The following is a 7,281-nucleotide window of genomic DNA, read 5'->3' as shown; positions in this document are numbered from 1 at the left end:
CAGCCATCTGTAATGGGATCTGATGCCTTCCTCTGGTGTGTCTGAAGACAGCTACAGTGTGTTTATATATAATAAATAAAATAAATATTAAAATAAAAACAACCCTGGGTTCGGTCCCCAGCTCCGAAAAAAAAAAAAAAAAGAACCAAAAAAAAAATAAAAACAAACAACTAATTTGTGTGTAAAACAAACAAAATCAAGCGGCAGCCAGGCATAGCCATTCTTCCCTGGGAGGGCCTCCTTCTCTGGAAAGTTCTTTCTCACTTTTGTTTCATAAATGTGTATTTGCTCTGCTAAAAGAGAAAAGGAAAAAGAAGCCAGACATGGCAGGGAGGAGCTAAGCCACTATAGACAGTTGGTGAGCTCCAGCGTTACTGAGAGACCCTGTCTCAAGACACAAGATGAAGGGCAACTGAGGAAGACACCAATATTCACCCCTGGCTTCTTCATGGGCATATACATTTGTGTGCGTGGGCGTGCGCGCACGCATAAACACACGCACACGCACTCACATTCATACACATACACACACATATACACACACATGCACATATATACCCATGTACATACACACACACACACACACACACACAATTTTTACAGAAGACACAGCAGAGAGATGGCTCAATGGTTAAGAGCACTGTTTCTCTTATGGAGGGCCCAAATTTGGTTCCCAGCACCCATACTATGGTTCACAATGGTCACGACTCCAGTTCCAGGAGAGCTGATACACTCTTCTGGCCTCTGAGGCACCAGGTATGCCCTGATACAGTAACATGCAGGTAAAATATACACATAAGGGGTTGGGGATTTAGCTCAGTGGTAGAGCGCTTGCCTAGAAAGCGCAAGGCCCTGGGTTCGGTCCCCAGCTCCGAAAAAAAAGAACCAAAAAAAAAAAAAAATATATATATATATATACACACACACACACACACACACACACACACACACACACACACACATAAAATAAGATAAATCTAACTTTTTTTTTCTTTTCTTTTTTTTGGAGCTGGGGACCGAACCCAGGGCCTTGCGCTTCCTAGGTAAGCGCTCTACCACTGAGCTAAATCCCCAGCCCCTAAATCTAACTTTTTAAGAGAGAGAATTGAGAGGGTTGGGGATTTAGCTCAGTGGTAGAGCGCTTGCCTAGCAAGCACAAGACCCTGGGTTCGGTCCCCAGCTCCGAAAAAAGAAAAAAGGAAAAAAAAAGAGAGAGGGAGAGAGAGAGAGAATTGAGGATACAACTTACAGTCACAGCTCGCCTAGCACACGTGGAAGGCCCTGGGTTCAGATACCAGTATAAAAAAGGGGGGAAAAGTAAGTAACATTATCTTTCACCCCATTTCAAATTATATCTACAAATAATTTTGCACAACACTGGTGGTGGTCTGAACAGGTCTGGTCCCTATGAACTCATAGTTGAATGCTTGGCCCAGGGAGTGGCACTGTTAGGAGGCGTGGCCTTGTTGGAGGAAGTGTGTCACTGTGGAGGCAGGCTCTGAGGGTATACATGCCCAAGTTAGTGAGGTGACAGTCTCCTCTTGCCTGCCTGCTGACCAAAATGTAGAACTCTCAGTTCCTCAAGCCCGGTGCCTGCCTGGATGCTGCCACGCTTCCCTCCTTGATGATAATGGACGAAACTCTGAAACCATCAGCCAGCCCCCATTAAACGTTGGCCTTTCTAAGAGTCTCGGTGCTAACGGTGCCTCTTCACACATGATGTCCAAGATGTCTGAATCTCCTTCCTTTTCCTAGAGTGATGGGGATACAGGCTCGTATTGTCACAGGCTAAGGTGACAACCGATCAAGTACCCGCTATCAGGTATGAGGATCCGAGTTTGGATGGCTAGCACTTACACAAAAAGCTCGTTGTGGGGCTGGAGGGACGATGGCTCAGCAGTTACCAGCATGTACTGCTCTCAGAGCTCATTTCCCAGCACCCAGACTGGACAACTCATAACCATTAAGTCCAGGGGATCCGATGTCCTCTTCTGGATTCTTCCAAAACCTGCAGACACAAATGCATATACTCACACAGACCAGGCATAGGTACATAGTTAAAAAACACATCCTTGTTGGGGATTTAGCTCAGTGGTAGAGTGCTTGCCTAGCAAGCACAAGGCCCTGGGTTCGGTCCCCAGCTCCGAAAAAAAAGAAAAGAAAAAAAAAAAAAAAACCACATCCTTTTAAAAGCCAACTATGTGGATACATAACAGGAACTCTGCTGAAACAGGTCTGGAGACATACATACATACATACATACATACATACATACATACATACATACAAATGTAAGTGCCAGGCATGGTAGCTTATGCTGTAGATGCACCACTTTGGGGTTCAGACAGAAATATCAACAAGAATTTAAGGCAGCCTGGCCTATCTACTGATTTCTAGGCCAGTCTGGTCTAAGAGTGAGGCCCCATCTCACAAATCTAAAAGAGCTGGGGATAACACCCTTAATCCCAGCACTTGGGAGGCAGAAACAGGGAGAGTTTGAGGCCAGCCTGGTCTACGGAGTGAGTTCCAGGACAGACTGGGCTAAATAGTGAGATTCTGTGTAATTAAGAGAATAAACAAAATAAAATAAATAATAAATAAATGAGAGTGAAAAAAGTAATAATGGTTGATAATTTTTCCAGGAAGGAGATTCATATAGCATAAAGCCTATAGATTTGAGAACTCTGTTGATAACACAGAGATCCAGCATCATGGAAACTATGTAGAAAACTAAAGGCAAGCCTGCAAGATGGCCTGGTGCCCCAAGCCTGGGTGCCCAGGTCTGACCCCTGGGACCCCACGATGTGGATGGAAGACACCAACTCCTGCAGCTTGTCCTCTGGCCACACACACACACTGTGGCAGTTGTGCAACCACATGCATGTGCCATCACCACCACACAAAAGGAATGTCTGAAAGGAGAGCAAACCAAGGGAGCTGGAGAGATGGCTCAGCGGTTAAGAGCACAGTCTGCTCTTCCAGAGGCCCTGAGTTCAATTCCAACAACCACATGGTGGCTCTCAACCATCCATCCTGGGATCTGATGCCCTTCTCTGGCAAGCAGGTAGAGTACTCATTTACATTAAAGACAGACAGACAGACAGAAAGATGGACAGACAGACATACAAAAACGCAGCCCAGGCACGACAGTAGCTATGGTCCTGGCACTTGGGAGATCAAAGCAGGATGATCAAGAGTTCAAGACTGGGGACTAGGGAGATGGCTCAGTGGTTAAGAGCATCAGCTGCTCTTTCAGAGGACTTGGCTTTGACTCCCAGAATCCACCTGGCAGCTTACAAGTGTCTGGAACTTCAGTTCCAGTGGATCTGACATCCTCACGCAGACATGCAAGATGTGTGGGCAGACAATGCACATAAAGAATAAAAATAAATCTAGGGGGAAAAAAAAGAGTTCAAGACTAGCTATGGTCACATGAGACCTGTCTCAAACTATAAAACAGGAGCCAGCAAGATGGCTGAATAGGTTAAGGTGCTTGCCACCAAGCCTCAAGACCAAAGTTTGGTTCCCAGAACCCACATAACGGTAGAAGGCAAAAACATTAAAGGTGCACACACCTTTAATCCCAGCACTCGGGCGGCAGAGGCAGGTGGATCTAGGTGAGCTCGAGGCCAGGCTGGTCTACAGAACTCGTTCCAGGACAGCCAGGGCCACGAGAAGCCCTGTCCACAGAAAAACCAAAACCAAACCAAACAATAAAAAGAACTGACTCTGCCTCTATATGTGCACCAGTGGTACTCAGAAACAAATACACATACTACACACACACACACACACACACACACACACACACACACATGTTCAACATGCACATTAAAAAAATTCAGAAAACAAATCAAAGGCTTGAAGAAGAATCATGAAACCCGGCAGTGGAAAACAACTTGTTATGAACGCAGTAACGCTGGCATTTGCCTCTGCTTCCTTAGATCCCAGCCGTTTATAGAATCTACTCAGTGAGGCTGGGGTGGGCACTGTACGGCAAGATTCCCAGACTTGAATCCTTGCAAGCTGACTTTCGGCTAGGTTTGTACCTGGGAGGCACTGTAGGGAGAGCTGAGGGAGGGAGAAAGGCTGTCCTCCTCATCCCTACCTCCAGCAGCCTTGACTTCCCACCCTTGGCTTCTGTCAACACAGCAGCAACTGTAGTTTTCCCTGTGAGGAAAACCCCAAGCTGGTTGGGCCCTCTAACAACCATCTCTAGCTGGGGTTCTCCTCCAACTCCACAGTCCTATCAACACTACTTCCTGAACCCTTTCATCCTCCCAAGCCTAGGGGTGGTGGCCACCCACTGTAATTACTAATATCCGGGGAATCTCAGCTTCCTTCTTGGCTCCTTCAGCTTTACAGCATCTGGGTAAACAACCCACCTTGAATATCTTACCACACTGGCCTGAGAAAAACTAGTATAGTTGGTTTGCTCCTGTGGACCCTACACAGGGCACAGGGCTCTTCCAAGGAGACACAGTGTCAGGGACTGAATTACTGTTAACAGTTACTTACTAGCAATGACCATACACACAGCTTAGATCTGCAAACCCAGACCCCACCCTGCCCGAACCAGGCTTTGGCTAATGATATATGAGGTTAAGTGATGTCTGCCGCCACCAGAAGCTTCCAGGACTGTCAAAGGATTTTGTTTTCTCTCTCCATCAGGAGCCTGGTGTGTCGCCAGTTGTCCCACAAAGGAAGAAACAAACCTTTGTTGTTCAAGCCAAGGAGACTGTGGAGATGCTTAATGAGACACATAAAACCTGACTAGGTCCGGAAGGCAATGGCTCTGCTCTTAAGAGGGCTTGCCATTCTTGCAGAGGACCAAGGTTCAGTTCCCAGCACCCAAATTGGGTAGACTTAACTCTAGGACCAGGAGATCCAATGTTCTCTTCTGGCCTCCATGGTCACCTGAACACAGACACAGACACAGACAGACACACACACATACAACACACAAATACACACACAAGTACACACATACAAGTATACATACACACAAGTACACACACACAAGTATACACACACAAGTACACACACACAAGTACACACACACAAGTACACACACAAGTACACACACAAGTATACACACACAAGTATACACACATACAAGTATACACACACACACACACTTTTTTTTTTTTAAGATTTTATTTATTTTATCTATGTACACTGTAGTACTGTAGCTGTCTTCAGACACACCAGAAGAGGGCATCAAATCTCTTTATAGATGGTTGTGAGCCACCATGTGGTTGCTGGGAATTGAACTCATGACCTCTGGAAGAGCAGTCGGGTGCTCTTAACCGCTGAGCCATCTCTCCAGCCCACACCCATGTTTTTAATAAAGTAGCTGTTTGCTCTTTCTCCTTTTGTCCTGATACAGGCTCAAAGAGTCAGTCTGTTCCAGAACAGTGAGCTCTGGAGGAGACTGGAAATAAAATGCTTGAGTCTGAGATGGGTGAGGAGTCTTCTCGCTCCAGAGTCTGCTCTCAGTACAAGCAGCATGTGGTAAAGCCAATATAATGCCTATGACAGCTGGTCTCTGAACTTCTGAGAGCTCCTTTCCCCCTGCTTCCCTGGTGCTGGGATCTCCGGCATGTGCTGCCACGTCCAGGTCTAAGCTAATTTATTTTTTAAAGTTTTGTTTGTTTGCTTGTTTGTTTAATGCATGTGAGTACACTGTCCCTATCTTCAGACACACCAGACGAAGGTATCGGATCCCATTACAGATGGTCGTGAGCCAACATGTGGTTGATGGGATTTGAACTCAAGACCTCTGGAAGAGCAGTCAGTGCTCTTGACCACTGAGCCATCTCTCCAGCCCAATTAATTCATTTTTCTAAATTCAAGGCCAGCAAGATAGCTCAAGAGGTAAAAACTGATGATACTCAGATCCTACAAGTAAGGGGAGATACACTGCCAGGTGTCTTCTGATCTCCATATGCATGTCATGTGGGCAGACAGACAGACACACAAATACATGTGATGACTTTTTAGTTTTTAGTTGTTTATTTATTTGTTTTGACACAGGGTCTCACTATGCAGCTCTGGCTGTCCTGGAACTCACTTTGTAGATCAGACTGACCTTGAACTCACAGAGATCCACCTGTCTCTGCTTCCCAAGTGCTGGGACTAAAGGCATGTGTCACCACTCCTGGCTGACAAATTAAAAAAAATTAAAGTATTTACATGTCAGCTAGTGCCAACCTTTGAATGCAGTACTCAGAAGGCAGACCTCTGAGTTTGGGGCCAATATGGTCTATATAGCAAGGCTACCCAGGGCTACATAGTGAGACCCTTTCTCTGTTTTTTTTTTTTTTTTTTTTTTTTTTTTGGTTCTTTTTTTCGGAGCTGGGGACCGAACCCAGGGCCTTGTGCTTCCTAGGTAAGCGCTCTACCACTGAGCTAAATCCCCAGCCCCATGAGACCCTTTCTCAAACGAACAAAAACCATTGGGCTGGAGAGATGGCTCAGTGGTTAAGAGCACTGACTGCTCTTCCAGAGATCCTGAGTTCAAATCCCAGCAACCACATGGTGACTCACAACCATCTGTAATGAGATCTGGTGTCCTCTTCTGAAGACAACACAGTGTATTCATTCATTCATAATATATATAAATTTATATATATTATGAATATTAAATATATGAATTTATATATAATTCATAATATATAATGAATTTTACATATATATATGTAAAATCTTTAAAAAAAATCCATCATAGTTGTCTCATCCAGTGGGCATAGTGTGACACATGATTACATGAATACAATGTGTAATGGTCGGCTAGCTGGTCTATATAGTAATCAGATATTTATTGTCTTTGTAACATAAGATCTCTGGTGTTACTGTGTGTGCCACGTGTGGTAGCTGTGTGCATGTAAGAACTCCCACGCTCCGTCCCCAGCACCTTGTAAAATGGACACGGCGGTGTGCACTATCTCAGGGGGATAAGAAGTTCAGTCACTCCCCTATACATAGGGAGTTCAAAGGCTACATGTGACCTTGTCAGAAGGAAAAAAGAAAAAGAAAAACTAAGTAATGTGTTGGCAGTCCATGTTCAGTGTCCTTGCTGAAGCAGTGCTAGCAGTATGCTCTCTCACGAGTGGAGAAAAGTCCAATCTTCCCATTCTTCAGTTACCTCCCTCTTTTCACAAATAAAACCAGGGCCCTGGGAGATGAAGGCCACCTCCATGATAAGGGCCAGGGAGGAATGTGAATACAGGTCCCAGGAAGCCAAGGCTAGTGAGTGCCTCACCAACACCCAGCTTCAGA

This window comes from Rattus norvegicus, chromosome 10 (assembly GCF_021556685.1).
Source record: "Rattus norvegicus strain SHRSP/BbbUtx chromosome 10, alternate assembly SHRSP_T2T, whole genome shotgun sequence".
Lineage (NCBI taxonomy): Eukaryota > Metazoa > Chordata > Mammalia > Rodentia > Muridae > Rattus > Rattus norvegicus.
The sequence above is the reverse complement of the archived record's forward strand: the minus strand, read 5'-3'. Positions refer to the sequence as shown.